Source organism: Acomys minous (assembly GCF_964271855.1).
Source record: "Acomys minous genome assembly, chromosome: 5".
NCBI lineage: Eukaryota > Metazoa > Chordata > Mammalia > Rodentia > Muridae > Acomys > Acomys minous.
In genome coordinates, this window is record NC_140494.1 from 114667057 (window position 1) to 114683373 (window position 16317).

Below are 16317 nucleotides of genomic sequence, written 5' to 3' on the forward strand. Positions count from 1 at the left end.
CCTTGCAAGGTACCTACTAAGGAGCGCAGAACCATCAGCTACACATCTCTCTCCATGCCTAATTGGCCCCAAACACAATCCAGATCAGGATCTTTTAGCCAGGAGGGTCCCTCTAGCTCCATTAGGGAATTCAGGGGGCTGTAACATAGCAACACAGCTTCATAATTTTTCATTATCTGCTGCACCCGTGAACAATGAGAAACTACTGCTTCTCCTGCACAAAAATTTCCCCTTGGTGAGGTGGCTAATGAGGGGACCTTGGTACCATCCAGTCACACATCCCCTTCCTCCAATCTGTCTCAAATATAAACCAACACACACACACACACACACACACACACACACACACACACACACACACACACACACACGGAGAAGCCCTGTCTGGTCCTTTACCATGTGTCTGATGAGGCGTGTGCTCAGCAGCCAGTTACAGCCAGGCCAGCTGCCATAGCTATCGCTGTTATGAGCTCCCACTGGTCATATCAGAGCACTGATGTAGGAAATGATGACGGAAGGACCCACTGAGATAATATGATTACCTATGTGTTAAAGGGGATTAAAATGCCATTATCAAACCCATTAACTATAGCAACTTGTAGAACGCCAACACAGGAAGCTGCCAAGAATCCCGGTCTCTTTCAACTTAGGCTAGCTGAAGCCTTGGGCAAGGATAACAGTGTGGACCCCAGTAGTTAGGAAGGCTAAGCCATCCTGGCTGTTCATTTTATAAGCCAAACTTCTCCAGAGCGCAGACAACAGCTTCAAACACTACACCAGGGACCCAGACTTCTTTCCCTACTTTATTAGACATGGCCCTCGTGGTTTTTAATAGCCAAGAGGAGACCTCAACAGCCAGAAAAGCCAAACTGGAGGCTGGAAAGCTTGAATAGGATGAACTATCTTAGCACAGGGCCCCTGGTTTCTTGTTCAGCTCAGGTAATCTTAGAGCGCCACCTAGTGGCCAAATAGTTCAGTCTAAGGCCCTAAACCAGCCTCTGGTCAGAGGGGACTCTCCTATACCCTTGTGTTCAGGCTGCGCATTTCACCCACAAATGCCTAAAGCTTCCTCCGGACTAGAAGCCCCCTCCACTCTGCAGACTGGGGCCCATTGGAAGTAAATGGCCCTCTCCTCTGCATGCTGGAAGTCTGACCTCCAGCCAAGGCCACCACAACTTGGTTAAACTCGAAAAATGTCGAATGTCCATGACTTTATTCCTAAACTACAAAGAGTGTATTGAAGAGGACTGGTGGGGTGTGGAGGCTATAGGGCGTCTGTATTTCTGTCTCCATGGAGATGAACTTGATCACGTTACTTATTGATAAGGAAGTAGCGTTTCCCATCCTAGTACCTCCTAGGGTTGGATCTTCCAGCGCCCAAATCTCTTCGCCAGAAGCTCCACCCACCCTACTTTCTACCCCACTTGACCTGTATAACAGGCAAACATCTTTCAACTCAGTTTTGTCTGGTCCTACCACGCTGCCCCATTTCCTTTTGGGGCAGAGATACCATGTCTAAACTTCAGACACACTCCTTCAGGCTTTTCGAAAGCCTGGAAGCTGTTACGTCATTCTTAACACCTGGTCCTCCGTCCTGTGATAGGCTGGAGCTCTCTGGGACCAAAGAGCCATCCATAGAGTCTATTAGAGCATCATTTAAGATGCTCCCCTGACATCTGAGCCATTTGCATCCCCGGACACTAACAGCTGCCCCTTTTACACCTGTCACTGATAGGTCCAGCAGCTTACCCTGATGCCCCTGGTTACTGAAGGCTGAAATATGAGAGGCCACAGCTTCTCGTTGGTAAATCCCTGGCTTCTAGGAGACCATGTCCTTACCTTGGCAGTAAAGATGTCAGATGGCTCCTACAGATTGCTTTATGATCTGGGGACCACAGATGAGGCTAGAGTCCTGATCTAACCCATCATTTCCAACCCTTTCACCTTCTTGGGGCAGATGCTTTCCGTACCCTCCTGGTTCACAGCGTTAGACCTTAAAGAAGGCTTATTTCCTGTTCACATTGGCCTGGACCCTCAGTTCCTGTCCGGCTTCAAATGACAGGACATTTCAACTTTGTTTCACCTTTTTACAATTTAGTTAAGTTGTGGCACCCTTATATGTAACTGTTGATGTGATTGGAAGCTGGTCCAGCCTCTGGGAAGTCAGTATGAAAATTCTTCAAAAACCTAAAAATGGGACTATCATATGACCCAGACATACCACTTCTGGTCTAAATTAACATACTTCAGAGGTACCCAAACATCTGTATTTATCACAGCACTCGTCAGTCACTGAGTCTGGAATCATCTGTGGAGAGGCAAGTGGACAAAGAAAAGTGATTTATATGCACAAGAGAGTTTTATTCAGCCATTAAAAGTGAGATTCTAATTGCTGGGCATGGTAGCACACACTTTTAATCCAAGCACTCAGGAGGCAGAGACAGGTGGATCTCTGTGAGTTTGAGGCCAGCCTGGTCTACAGAGTGTGAGTCCAGGACAGCCAAGGCTACACAGAGAAACCTTGTCTTGAAAAAAAAAAATAAAAGTGAGATTCTACCCAGGCAGTGGTGGCGCACTCCTTTAATCCCAGCACTCAGGAGGCAGAGGCAAGCAGATCTCTGTGAGTTCGAGATCAGCCTGGTCTCTATGCCAAGCTCCAGGACAGTCAGGGCAACATAGAGAAACCCTATCTTAGAAAAAAAAAAAAAAAGACAGACAAAAGAAATCCTATTATTTGTTAGAAAATGAATTTAACTGTAGGTTATCACATTCAGTAAGATGAACCAGACACACGAAGACGAATATTGTGTGCTGTTTCTCATTTGTGTTCTAGAATTCTCTGCAAATACACAAAATCATTTAATCATATTCATACACATCTGCCACGAAAACAGAAGAGAGGCTTGAGTAAAGGAAGGGACTAGCAGGAGAGGGGGTGACTGAAGAGAGAACAGGGAGGGGGCATTATGAAAGAGACTGTGTGGAAGCCAACGCTATGTGCTCAGAAAAGCCCGGCTTTCCCTTCTGCTCCTAGTAAGTCCTCAGCCTGCTCACCCTGTTCCCTCGCTCTCCTCTGGAGGCACTCCCTTACGCAGCCTTGCTGAGCCCGGTTGCTTTTTTTTTCCCTCTTTGTCTTCTGTGTCATCCTCCACCTCTCTCCCAGCAGACAGCAGCCAAGGCCTCCAGCTTGCCCACCCTGTTTGCCTCCCTCCAGTGACACTGTCCTGAGGCTACTTGTGAGTTTTCATTCTGTCTATGTTTTTATTAATTCGGTGTGCGTTGGAGCTGTCTGCGTGTACTCATCTGCACACACACATGCATGTGGAGGTCAGAGGACCACTCGACTGGAGTACTTTCTCCTTTAACCATGAGGGTCTCCCACTAGAGGGCAAATGCTTTGACTTGCTGAGCTATCTTGCTCTACTGGTCCTCTTGAGATGTAAAATTCTCCCACCTATGAAACTAAAGATGTGTGAAAGGGATCTTGTGTCTTCTGGTAAGCATCTAAAAAAAGGTCAAGGAAATAGAATCTCTAGCCTTGGGCCAGGGGGAGACCTACCATGGCAGCCGGGCAGGCTCCATCACTTTGGCTAAGGGACCACCCCTAAGGAAGTAGGCTCAGCTTAGGCTGTGTTAAAGAGATTGCAGAATGAGTAGCCCTTTAATGAGATGTTGTACCTTTCCTTCCCCCGAAATCCTCTGCCTCTAGTGCAGAAGCTTAAGGGTCAAAGCCATATAGGAGTGTAAAATCTCCCACTCATACATTTGCCTTTTCTTCTCTTTTCTGCACACATTTTCCTTAGCATTTCACGCCCCCTCCCGCCACCCCACTCCCCTGCCCAGTACTTTGGACATCCTGCCCCTCTCTCTAAATCCTCCTCCCTGCCTAAGTGGCTGCCTGCCAGCCACGTGTCTGACCTCCATGCCAGTTTAAATGACAAGGCTTTTTCTCTTTTTCTCCTCCCGGCAGCTGCTCTACTGTTTGCCTGCCCTACAGGTTTTCTTTTAAAATTATTTAATAAAATTATTATTGTGCTTCCATGTGAGTCCATTCTTAAGTTCCTTTAATAAGGAGACTACGAACCCCCAAAGGGACCCAAATGCAGCAAAAGAAACACCAGGAAGTGATTCGGTGTACTTCCAGGCTGTCGTGCCACCATTCCCATGTGTGAGGACACTGCTATAGGCAGGGCAGAGAACACTGGGATATGCATCTTCTCTAACGTCTGGCCAAAAATTCAATAAATCAAACCGGTTTTCCCAGGCTCCAGCTCCCATTTGTTTGCTGGGTTGGGTGATTTGGTTCGTTTGGTTTTGGTTTTTCAGCAAGCGTGGGCAGTCGGTAAGAACGCCTACCACGCATAGAAGCTGTAGGTTTTCGAGAAACCGATTTTTATTTGAAAAAAAAATTTTTTTTCAGACATTTCCTGAAGTAGGGAGAACACCTGGGGCAATGTTCCAGAAACAAATTTCAGATGGAGACCTCCATCCACAAGGACCAGTCCCATCCAGTGCCCATCCAAGATGGCCCTGCGGGACTTCTGCTCTGCAGTCTCCCGCTCCTTCAGATCTGAACCCATACGTACTCTAAATCACTCATATTTATTGACGACCGTCTCTATGGCAGCAGAGGCCCGTTTTAGGGCTCAGGGGTGGAAGCTATTTATAAGCCAAAGAATGATAGCACATGCCAGTCGCAGCTAGTATTGATGAAATAACTTGGGATCTCTCAGATAAGTGATATGGTAACAAGATAAAATATACCCAGCATGCCTATTGTTTACCCAAACCACATCTGGGTTCTAATTTGTATCCCATCTAGGCCCCCCTGACTTCAGGCAAAATGTAAGCCTATGCAACAGTTTTTTCTCTCATGGACCACTATATTTGACCCCCTGGCATTCACATAGTAGGTGCATTAAGGCATGGGAAGTAAACGAATCCTCTCTGTGGCAGGTTCCTTACACAGTTAGACACAGGGTAGGCTTGGGAGTGTACAAGGTTTGCCGGTCCACGTGGTCTTCTGAATAGTAACAGTTGGCCTTCCCCGTGCAACAAGGCCCTCCCCTCCCTGAGTATGTTGAAATAAACCCCACTTTTAAGATGTTTATGAAATGAATAAAACACTTTTCATTCCATTTAGCAACTCACAAGAGCTATTTCCCCTTCATGTAGACTGTGCCACCTAAAGCATGTTAAATCAGCCGTTCAAAGTGTGATACCTCCCAAGCAAGCCTCAACTCACACTTTCGATATCTAAAACGGTATGTACTGCAGGGATATGCCATTCAGAGCATTCTGAAAATAAATTAGAGGGAAAAAAATCTTGGTTCTAGAAACTACTCCACCCACAATGGGTATGTAACACTGGGCAACAGCACTGTGAGCCATTTCCTCATTATACAGAAGACGGCGAGAAAGGGGCAGAATATTAACACAGGCTGAGGACCCTTAGTCTGAAGTCTAAAATGCTGCCAAAGCTACACATCATCACATCAGCATTCAAAAAAAATAGGTATCAGATCTTAGAACATTTCAAATTTTTAGAGAGATATTTTACAGTAAATTCTATGCAAATATTCTGAAGTTTGAAAGACTCCCAAATCTGGAACACTTCTGGCCCGAAGCATTCCAGATAAAAAATACTTAGCATCACTACTACAAAGGAACACATGAGCATGGAGTGAATTTATACATGTAAAGTATATACAAGGCCACAACCCAGACAAAACCAGATTGTGTGCAGCTGCATTTTAAGCATCCTAAAAATGATGCTGTAATGATTAACTTTGTTCTAAAAGTGTGTAACACAAATTCCTCCAATTAATAGCCCGTCAAGAATCAATGTGCAGGCTGGCTTCCATGTAATTTATATATTATTAAACTACTTCCCACTCTCCATTGCCAGGACTAAATCTTGAGTTATTCAGGTTTCCTACAAGACGCTACGGTTCCACATGGTGATGTGAAGGACAGAAGAACTGCACTTCTCCCAAAGCCTGCGACACCCCCAGGGTGGCTCCACACCCTGGTCTTCTTAGAGGCCTGAGTCTCTGAAGTCTAGAAGCTTAACTTATAATCAACACCCCCATGGGGCTTGTCTCTTAACATTCTTCTTGAAATAAAGGCAGCATGGAATAAATGAGTCCTGTGTGTGGCAGGTTCCTTACACCGTCAGACACAGAGCGGGCTTGGGAGTGTACAAGGTTTGCCGGTCCACGCAGTCTTTGGAATAGTAACAGTTGGCCTTCCCCGGGCAGCAAGCCCCTCCCGTCTCTGAATGTCCTGACACAAAGCCTCATGACTTTTCATGTGTATGCGCCCTTCTCAGGCCTGAATATTTACCAGTCTTCTTGGTGTACAGAGCTGATGACTCTTTTTTTTCTCACATCAAGTATTTTAACAGATGTCTTTATCTCCTAATGAAGTTTCTCTCCTATGCAAATGCTATTACACTTCTATTATAGTTTCTCACCTGGTTTCTCTTGATTTGTGACTTTCACTTCCAAGTGAATGAGATCCCTACCCCCACCCCACCCCACCCCCCGCGCCCCTGCCCCAGTTGATGGCAGTCTTTGGGAGGTTTAGAAAGTTGTTGTAGGAAGTATGTTACTGGGGAGGCAGGCTTTAAGAGTTTAAAGACTCAGGCCATTTCAAGTTTGCCCTCTCTGTTTCATGCTTGCTGTTCAAGATGTGAGCTCTTTGCTTGCTTCTGAGCCACCTTACCTTTGCTCCACCAACATGGACTCTGACCTGCTGGAACCGTACACCTAAACAAGCTCTTCTATAGGTTTCCTTGCTCTTGGTGTTTTATCACAATAGAAAACTAACTAATGCAACAAAACCCTCCAACTTCCCCCATCGTCTTGGTGACTTGTTTGACCCTCTCAGCTGAATCTACTAGAAAGTCCATTTCTTTGAAGACAAACTTCTGATCTCACATGAATTTCTCCTTCACTTTTTTGTTGTTGCTTGTTTTCCTTGGTTTTGGTTAACAGGGTCTCTCTATTGTAGTTGAGGTGGTTTGAATAGGTACGGCCCCCATAGACTCATGTGTTTGACTGCTTGGCCATAGGAAGTGACACTATTAGAAGGTGTGGCCTTGTTAGAGGAAGTGTGTACAGTGGAGGCGGGCTCGGTGGCCATATATGCTCAGGCCACACTCAGTGTAGTGCGCAGTCACTCCTTGCTGCCCGAGGATCAAGATGCAGAACTCTTGTCTCCAGTACCATGTCTGCCTGCACGCCACCATGCTTCCGCCATGACAGTAATGGACTAAACCTCTGAATCTGCAAGCCAGCCCCAATCAAATGGCTTTGTTTATAAGAGTTGCTGTGGCCATGGTGCCTCTCCACAGCAATGAGACCCTAGCCAAGACAATAGCCCAGGCTGGTAATGAAGTCATAATCACTCTGCCTCAGCCTTCCCACCCTGGAATTTAAGACAGACATGGTTCAGCACATGTATCTTTTTACTTGTTTCTTACGTCAGTCAAAAAAAATCTGGGCCAGGTGTGGTGCCCCCTGCCTGTAACCACATCCCTCTGGAGGCTGAGGCAGAAGGGCTGTCTTGAGTTCAAGGCCAGTCTGGGCTATATTGTGAATTTCAGTCCAGCCTGGGCTTACAGAATCAGACCTTGTCTCAACAACAACAACAACAACAACAACAACAACAACAACAACAATAACAACAATAATAAAAATCAGAACAGTATCTGGTTGTCCTTCAGTCCAGTAAGTGCTTTTCCCAAGCTAAGTAGGTATCCTTCATAATCTTTTCTGCCTTAATTACGTTAGAAAAACAAACAAACAAACAAACAAAAAGCCCCAAAACACAGGCTTTTTTTCCCCTTTGCTTCCAAATGCCATCTTTAGATTACCACACTCTGGTTCACCTCGCACATCTTATCTCACATTTCAGAGAACTATTCTCAATAATCCTTCTTGAATATGCTATTTTTAGATTCTTTCTCACATCTTTCTCTCTACTCTTGATAGAGGCAAGTCATTAAGAATCCACAATTCAATGTCAATGTTAACATAAGGGTAGTTGGAGAACATTATATGAATCATAAAAGTTTAAACAGATTAGTGACAGCCACGTGACCACTGGAATAAACAGAATGAAATACAAGACTTTTTCTGAGCTTAAAACTTCACGGCCTCCAGCAATACAAAAGTCAAGCGCTGTAAGTTTGCATGTTCTATTTTCAGCAATATGTTAGTTTTTGCTCCAGACATAGACCATCTTCTGTTGTTGAGCCAGCGCCAATGGCACTGTGGGGCCAAGGAGCTTTGTGACAGGTACGTAAATGGGCAGATAGGGTAGTGCTGGCGGGTGGTCACCACTTAGAAGACCTTCTAGAAAAGAGAATTCTATAATTCCCTAAAGTAAAGAGATTCTATCTCCACGTCTTCTTAGTTTCACAGTCTTTTAATTTTTGAGTTTCCCCTATTTTCCCCTGCAGGTCTCAGTGTAACCATCTCGCCCACATGAGGAGTGCCCTGGCCATCCCTCACCACGAGCCCACCATTGGCTAATCATGACGACCATGTAGACTTTTTGTAGACACTTCCATCCCAAACTTTCATTTTATTCATATTATGTTTACAATGCAAAGACCAGATGCACACAGCACTTTGATGCTTCTAGTGTGCTATTTTTCTAGTTAATTTGTTAATGGAACCCGGGCTTTTCAAATATTAGAATTGAAAGAAACTAAAAAATGTACATGATTTTACGTGTTACAGAGAATCCTCTCTATAGTCTGTTAAATCAAACTGTGACCTAAAGTCACAGCTACCCAACTGTCTGTGCACATACATTCCTCCCTCAACCACGCCAAGATGAAATCACTTACACTGCACACCCTTAGACACTCGCTCGGCTTCTTGTTCTGGGCTGCACAGTGGAGGGCAAATGGTCCTTCTCACTGGGGCTCACCTCCACTTTTTCTGTTTAAATAGGAATAGCTGATGGATAAAAACAGAGAGTGAGTTTAGCAACACATGGAAAAAGGAACGTATAACACTTACAAATGTCATGTGAATCTTCAGTGACCTCAGAGAAGCTGAGAATTAGAAAGGGGAAGCTTCCCTTTGTTGATATAGTCTCTGATACGTGATTTTAAAATCCCCAGTTAAAAGCACTTGTTAATCTTGCAGAGGACCTGACCTCAGGTCCAGCACCCATACAATGGTCCAGAACTATCCATTACTCCAGTGACTCAACGCCTTCTCACCACTGTGGGCACAGGGCACACATACACTGGGCATACATACACGTAAGCCAAACATTCATGCCCATAGGCAAACTGAAAAGATAAAAAAAAAAAAAAAAAAAGCCCCAGAAAAACTATTTGTTATTTCCAAATACAGAGTTAGAAGTTAGAATGATAGAAAAAAATTGATTTTTATTTAAAAATTACTGAATAGGAGGAGCCCTTTTGAAACATACAGGAAGAAACTTTGGGGAAGAGCAAGGATTAATATATATCTAGTTTTGTGAGTATGGTAGGTGTTTGTGCAGAGGTGTGCATAAACACGTGTGTGTAGAAGCCACAGGTTGATGTCACGTGTCTTTTTCGGTCACTCCCCACCTTTATTTTTTGAGTCAGGGTCTCTCACCGAATCTGAAGCTCAGTTGGCGTAGGCTGGCTGGCCAACGTCTGCTTTCCTCTACTTACCCCAGCAAACCCTGGAGTTATAGCTACATGCCTCAGTGGACAGCTTTTTCTGTGGGTTCCTGTGATCCAGACTCAAGTCCTTGTGCTTGCACAGCAGGCTTTTTCCCAACTAAGCCATCTCCCCACCCTAAAATGATGCATTTTCTTATTATGAAACTATTCGCTGTATTGTCTCCCATATGAAAAAAAATGCACAAGCATTATTATAGAAAGTTAATATAGATTGTCATTTCAATAAGGTGGAAGTGTTCATTAGAAAGTGGAGGAGGGAGGGGCTGGAGAGATGGCTCAGAGGTTAAGAGCACCGACTGCTCTTCCAAAGGTCATGAGTTCAATTCCCAGCAACCACATGGTAGCTCACAACCATCTATAATGAGATCTGGTGTCCTCTTCCGGCCTGCAGGCAGGATATTGTATATATAATAAATAAAGAAATCTTTTTTAAAAAGTGGAGGAGGAGGAGGAGATGGCATATAATATGATCCACCCTCTATTTGCAAAGTTGATTTCCTCCCCTCACCCAAGCATTTATTTTATATAGTACTGAAACAAATCAAGACAGTGGCTCGGAACACTAATTATATAAAAAGTATCATATGCAAATGTTAGAATGCATAAGAGTTCTGGACCTTTTCATAGCCATACAAATGAAAACACAATAGATTTAATAACAGTATGTTTATAAAAAAATATCTACTTGACTTTCAAGTTTGATCATGTTAGCCCTTTATTTATTTATTTATTTATTTATTGATGAGACAGGGTCTCTCTGTATAGCCTTGGCTGTCCTGGACTCTTTGTAGACCAGGCTGGCCTCAAACTCACAGCGATCCGCCTGCCTCTGCCTTCCAAGTGCTGGGATTAAAGGCGTGCACTACCACACCTGGCTTGGATGATTTTTTTTTTAAGTCTGATACATTGTTTTAAAGTATTTTTTCTCTTCTTTAGACAAACAAATATAATAAAAGCTCTAGAGCTAGAGAATGTCCAGAGTGAGTCAAGTCCTCTCTGAATCAGTCCCCATTAACAGCTTAGGGGATGCGACCATGGGAGCCAGGACGCTTTTCCAGATACACCACAGTGCTGCTTTACTTGGGCACAGCGCTGTGCACAGCAAGGCGGGAGGGCTGGACTTCAGGTCTCCTGAATCAGACCGCCTAGGACTAAATCCAGGCTCCATACAGACTACGTGACCACAAGCAAGTGAGCTACTCCCTCCGGCTCCTTTACAGATAAGGTTAATAATAACTACATTTCCAAAGAGCTGTTATGAAAAAATTAATACAAAGAAGGCTTCTAGACTCATCATTCTGGAATTCTATAAGTAAATAAATGTCAACAATTTTTAGAACTTGTCCTAGTCAGGCTTTCTGTTGCTGTGCTGAACACCATAGCTAAAGCATCGCGGGGGAGGAAAGGGTTAATTTTAGCTTACATTTCCAGGTGATAGTCCATCACTGCTGGAAGTCAGGACAGAAACTTGGAGGCAGCAGCTGCTGCAGAGGCCATGGAGGAGTGCTGCTTACTGCCTTGTTCCTCATGGCTTGCTCACTATGCTTCCTTACAGAACCAGGACTATCACCCCAGGGGTGGCCCCACCCACCATGGGCTGGCCCTCCCCCATCAACCACTAGGTAAGAAAATGCCTTACAACCAGACAACCAGATCTTACAGAGGAGGCATTTTTCTCAATGAGTCTCCCTCCTTTCAGATAACTCTAGCTTGTGTCAAACTGACATAAAGCTAGCCAGCACAGAAGTCTATCAATGAAAACAAGGAGCTGTCTTTGCTACACTTAACACAGCCTAATTGGAGTGCACCAGAATTGAGCGCTGAATCGTCTGTGTTTTCAAATGTGTATTCGTCGATATTCCACGTTGACAGTTGATATATGAGCTGTGTAGCCAACGAAGTAGGCCATGAAGCAAATGCAGGCTTCCAGTAGGATGCATAAGAAAGCATCACTTGAAGTCGGGGAGTGGGGGCACACGCCTTTAATCCCAGCATCTGGGAGGCAGAGGCAAGCTAATCTGTGAGTTCAAGGCCAGCCTGGTCTACAAAGACAGCCAAGACTACACAGAGAAACCCTGTCTCAAAAAAACAAAAACAAAAACAAAACAACAACAACAAAAAAAAAAAAGAAAGAAAGAAAGAAAGAAAGAAAGAGAAAAAGAAAGAAAACAAGCTCACTTGAAAACTGAGTGTTACTTATTTGGTGAGCTTCTGGGTCCAGTTACTCAGAGGATCTGATAGTCAGAAGGACTTTCTATAGATGCCCCTCTACCATATACAAAAGTATTTTCAGTAATGATCACGAAATGAAATGTTAATAGCCAGGAAATAAAGACAGTGAAAACTCCCTTTTTCAATTCTACTTACAATCCAACATGAAATAAAATTCCTTCCCCCGCTCCCTCCCCCGCCCCCAGACAGGGTTTCTCTGTATAAATCTGGCTGTCCTGGAACTCTCTTTGCAGACCAGAGGCTGGCCTTAAACTCTCAGAGATCTGTCTGTCTCTGCCTCCCAAGTTCTGGGATGAAAGGTGTGTGTCACCATCGAATGAATGCATGCTATTGTACTTTCTGTTGTATCCAATATCTGTATATAAATGTTACTAATTATGTCAAATATATATATATATATTTACTCATTAAAGCCACCTCAGCAGTATTTTTTTAAATTTGCTGTTAGCGGTTACTATGAATACTTAAGCCTCAGGTAAATAATATATATTCTACGTTTCCAGCTTTCACTAACACAGCTTGGCTCTTCTTTGTACACCCCACATTAGCAAAGGTGTGTTGTAAGGCATTTAGAAGCACTCACAAAATACACACATGTAACATCAACACTTTAAGGATTTGGTGTGGAAGTCCAATTTTCATAAATCATGAGGCATCAGATTTGTATACCTTTTCCCCAGTTCACTTGAACAGAATTTTTTATCCTGAAACCAACGTTTTTTTCAGACATTCACAGGACCAACATCACTAATTTGCCCCTCCATAACCCCACAGCTGAGGTATGAACACACACAACGTTCTGTGTGATTCTCTTTTGATAACGCTGTTTTCTCTCTTCCCTCTTTCATTTGTTCTTATTTTGGATTTTTGAAACAGGGTCTCACTATATAGCTCAGGCTAGCCTTGAGCTTCTCGGGTAGCCCAGGCTGACTCTAAACTCATGATCCTCCTGCCTCAGCTTCTCCAGCCCTGGGAGTACTATCGTGCCCCACCTCGGGGTGGGGGTGGGGGAGGCAATCTTTTCAAATAAAAGACGTGGCTTACCACTAAAGGCACCTTGGCATAGATGTTCTGCCAGCGACACCCTTAGAAACGGTGTTCTTTGGCAAGAAAGTAACGCACAAATCTTAAGCAGTTTTTTTCCATCCCGCATTTCAGCTCGTCTGCTTGCTGCTCCTTTTAGCTGCGCACGCAAAGGCTTCCCTCCCGTTAGTCACCTGCCATGAATTAAAGCAACACCTGTGCTAACTCATAGCGGGAGGCGTTCCCAGCCTCTCTGTCAGTAATATCACCTGAGGGAGTTAACGCAACGTTCTCAAGTCAATCTTCTGTCAATTAGATTTCAGTGTGTTTGAGAGGCTCCAGAGTCTGACTTTAAACAAGTGTTCGTCCCTGATTCCTAAAGGCCAGGCAAGCTGAATAACGACACCTGAACAGCAACCGAGAAGCCTGTGGCAGATTTCAGTTCCAGACCAATGGTAGGTAATCCCTCTCTGGATCTCAGGATTTAGTATACATGAAAACGAGAGCAGGCAAAATTAGAGAAAGCACAAAGGTATGTCGGTGTGTCCGTCCAGTCCACTGTCCTCCGTCGTCCTTTCCCCCCACCCCCAGCCCCCAGGAGGTGTGGTGTTGTATCCCCTCCAACCCCCCACCCCCACCTCCCCAAAGCGCTAAGGTTTCAACACCCTAAAGAAATTATTGAAGATTTTAATCTGGGCATGTGCTGTGGAAGCAACACACCACCAGAGGGAGACATAGAGCTGACAAGCTGCAAATGTTTGGGGCTTCAAAAAAAATTCCCTTGGGGTTGCGGAGGAGGGGAAAAGAGAGAAGAAAGAAAAGAGTAAAGACACCTGTGGCTGGGGAATATAGCTCAGAGGTAGAGCATTGTGTAGCACAAATGGGGTCAGTGCTGTAAAACCAAGCAAGCAGAAAAGCAACGGCAAAAGATGTCATTGTATGTGTTTCGTATACAAGTCTCTCTCCAGGTCTTCTTGGGCAACCATAGTAGAAAAAAAAATGTTACCCTAAAGTGTATAGACTTACACTTAAAGAAGGAAAGAAAAAACCCTATTAGAACACACAGTTTCTAGATAAATGGATGTAGTCTAATTTTTCTCCCTGTCCTATTCTTAACATTTAATTAGAATTTTATTTAATTAGTCTTTTTTTGACTTACAGTTTAGGATCCATCATTGAGAGAAGCCGAGACAGAACCCGAAGCAAAGGCCATGGACGAACACTGCTGCCTTGCACAGATAGCCCTGCATTCTCCTAGCACTCAAGACCGCCTACCTATGGCACCGCCTACCTATGGCACCGCCCATAGTGGGCTGGGCCCTCCCACAGCAATCTTTCATCAAGAAAATGCCCCACAGGCATGTCCACAGGCCAATCTAACGGAGACAGTTCTTGAACTGGGATTCAGTCCTTAATAACACACACACACACACAGATTTTTTCTTGTTTTTTTCTTTCTTTTTTCCTTTTACATTTTTCTCTCATTCTGTAGGCTGTCTCCTCTTGATTTTCTAGCGAGAGGGAGTGATTACAGAAAGTTCGTAATTTCATGCAATCCTATTTATCGACTCCAGGGAGTGTGTGTGTGTGTGTGTGTGTGTGTGTGTGTGTGTGTGTGTATGTGTGTGTGAGTATGTATTATTGGGATCTTATTCAGACAGCCTATACCCGCATTTATACCTTAATGGTTTGCCAGCTGTCTCTCCGGCACAACATTGTCATGCCTACTGTTCAATGCCTCTAAGGAAATCTTCAGTGTAGCTGTACTAAGTGGGGTGAAGGGTGGGGGATGACTTGCTGAGAGGGAAGCAATTATACTTACAAGCATATTTATGCCTAGAACTGGTAGAGGGGGAAATCCTGCCAAACTACGTGACTTCTACAACTATTTTCTCCAAGGCCTTCCCCGCTCTGAAATTCGGCATTACAGAGGTCAAGAAATGTTGGTTGTTGAGGACCAAACAAAGAAATTATACTTTTCCCTCCAGACGGGCAAAATTAGATGAACGTCCCTGTTTAAACATTTCTGTATCTATTATAAGATTGATTGGAGCGCTACAGGCGGTTCTATATATGGCCTGGGTCTTAAAGTCTTCGATTCTAATTTCCTTCGTTCTGCTAGAAAGACTGGGCGAAAAGAGAAGGCAAGAAAGTCGCAGGGCATTCCTGAAAGCCGCCGGCACCAAACCAAATAGTGATTTCTCTGGAGGGGAAGTCATGGAGGAGACCCCTAAAGTCACCCAGAAACTTTGTGTCCTAGAGAAAGAAGGGTTTCCAGATCTTAAAAGTGTCATAACATAAGAAGGCCAGCACCCCAAAGGAAAGAATACGTAATATTATTCTCTCTCTCTCTCTCTCTCTCTCTCTCTCTCTATATATATATATATATATATATATATATATATGTGTGTGTGTGTGTGTGTGTGTGTATATATATATATGTGTATATATATATATGTATATATATATATATATATATATATATATATATATATATATGCAGGAATTGGAAACTACAAACTGCTTTTTTAAAAAAACTGTTCACAACAGTACATTTACATGTGAGATTTTTTTTTTTAAATCCCAGATTGCTCAGTGACTTGGTCTACTCCAGGCATTCTCAATCGAGACAGGTGCTTGAAGGGCAGAATTCCTCATCTACAACACACGCCCAACACACACAATGTTATCAGTCACATGAGGCTGTGATGGGGACCACTGAGAGGTGGGCCATGCCTTCAAAGGCTCCTTGGGGCAGTGCACACGCCACGGGCGACAGGCAGAAACCTCGGAGGACACTGCGCGCAGCCGCTCACTGCGCACCGTGTGAAAACGCACCCAGGGAGGTGCGGTGGGACCGCTGGCGCCCACCCGCCGCTGCTCCTGCTCCTGACCGGGTCACCCGCGCCACGAGGCCTGCGTGCCCTTCGGCGGGGGTGACTCCCTAGTCGCCGTTTCCTAGACAGCCGCGCGGCCCCTCCGCAGCCTGGAACGCGCGAGCAGGAGCGGGAGCGGGCACGGGTGCGGGCAGCGAGAGCGCAGGCGCGGGCCAGGGAGAGCCGCGGGCTGGAAAGCGCGCGCGCGCTCGAGCCGGGTGGGCGGAGGGGCGGAGGGAGCGGCGGGACCGCGAGGGGGCGGGGGGGGGGGCGGAGAGGGGAGCCCCGAGAGCCAGAGCGCGGGCCCAGCGCCGCAGAGCAGAGCGAATCCTGAGCCCCGGCAGCAGGTACGTGTTCTTGCAGCCCGCAGCCGCCGGGCTTCCCCAGCTGTGGCCCGGGCGGGCGGGTGAGGGAGGTAAGGGTATGGGCTGGTCAAGGTTTGCAGGGTGACTACCCTGGAGGGCTAGGATCCTGCAACTGACCTTCATG

General features: G+C 45.1%; 1 protein-coding gene and 1 long non-coding RNA gene across 2 annotated transcripts in view; both read left to right on the forward strand.

Moving 5' to 3' along the window:
- Nucleotides 1–4496: 4496 nt before the first annotated feature.
- LOC311597684 lies at nucleotides 4497–6123 on the forward strand. Its single transcript, XR_014779324.1, has 3 exons — nucleotides 4497–4582; nucleotides 5176–5264; nucleotides 5909–6123. It is a non-coding gene; the product is annotated as an uncharacterized lncRNA (long non-coding RNA).
- A 9977-nt stretch (nucleotides 6124–16100) lies between these two features.
- TMEM266 (transmembrane protein 266) overlaps nucleotides 16101–16317 on the forward strand; it is a 116100-nt gene continuing 115883 nt past the window's right edge. The window contains exon 1 of the mRNA XM_084782957.1: nucleotides 16101–16175. The gene's annotated coding sequence lies outside the window, so the exon portion shown is untranslated. The remainder of the gene's footprint in view (nucleotides 16176–16317) is intronic.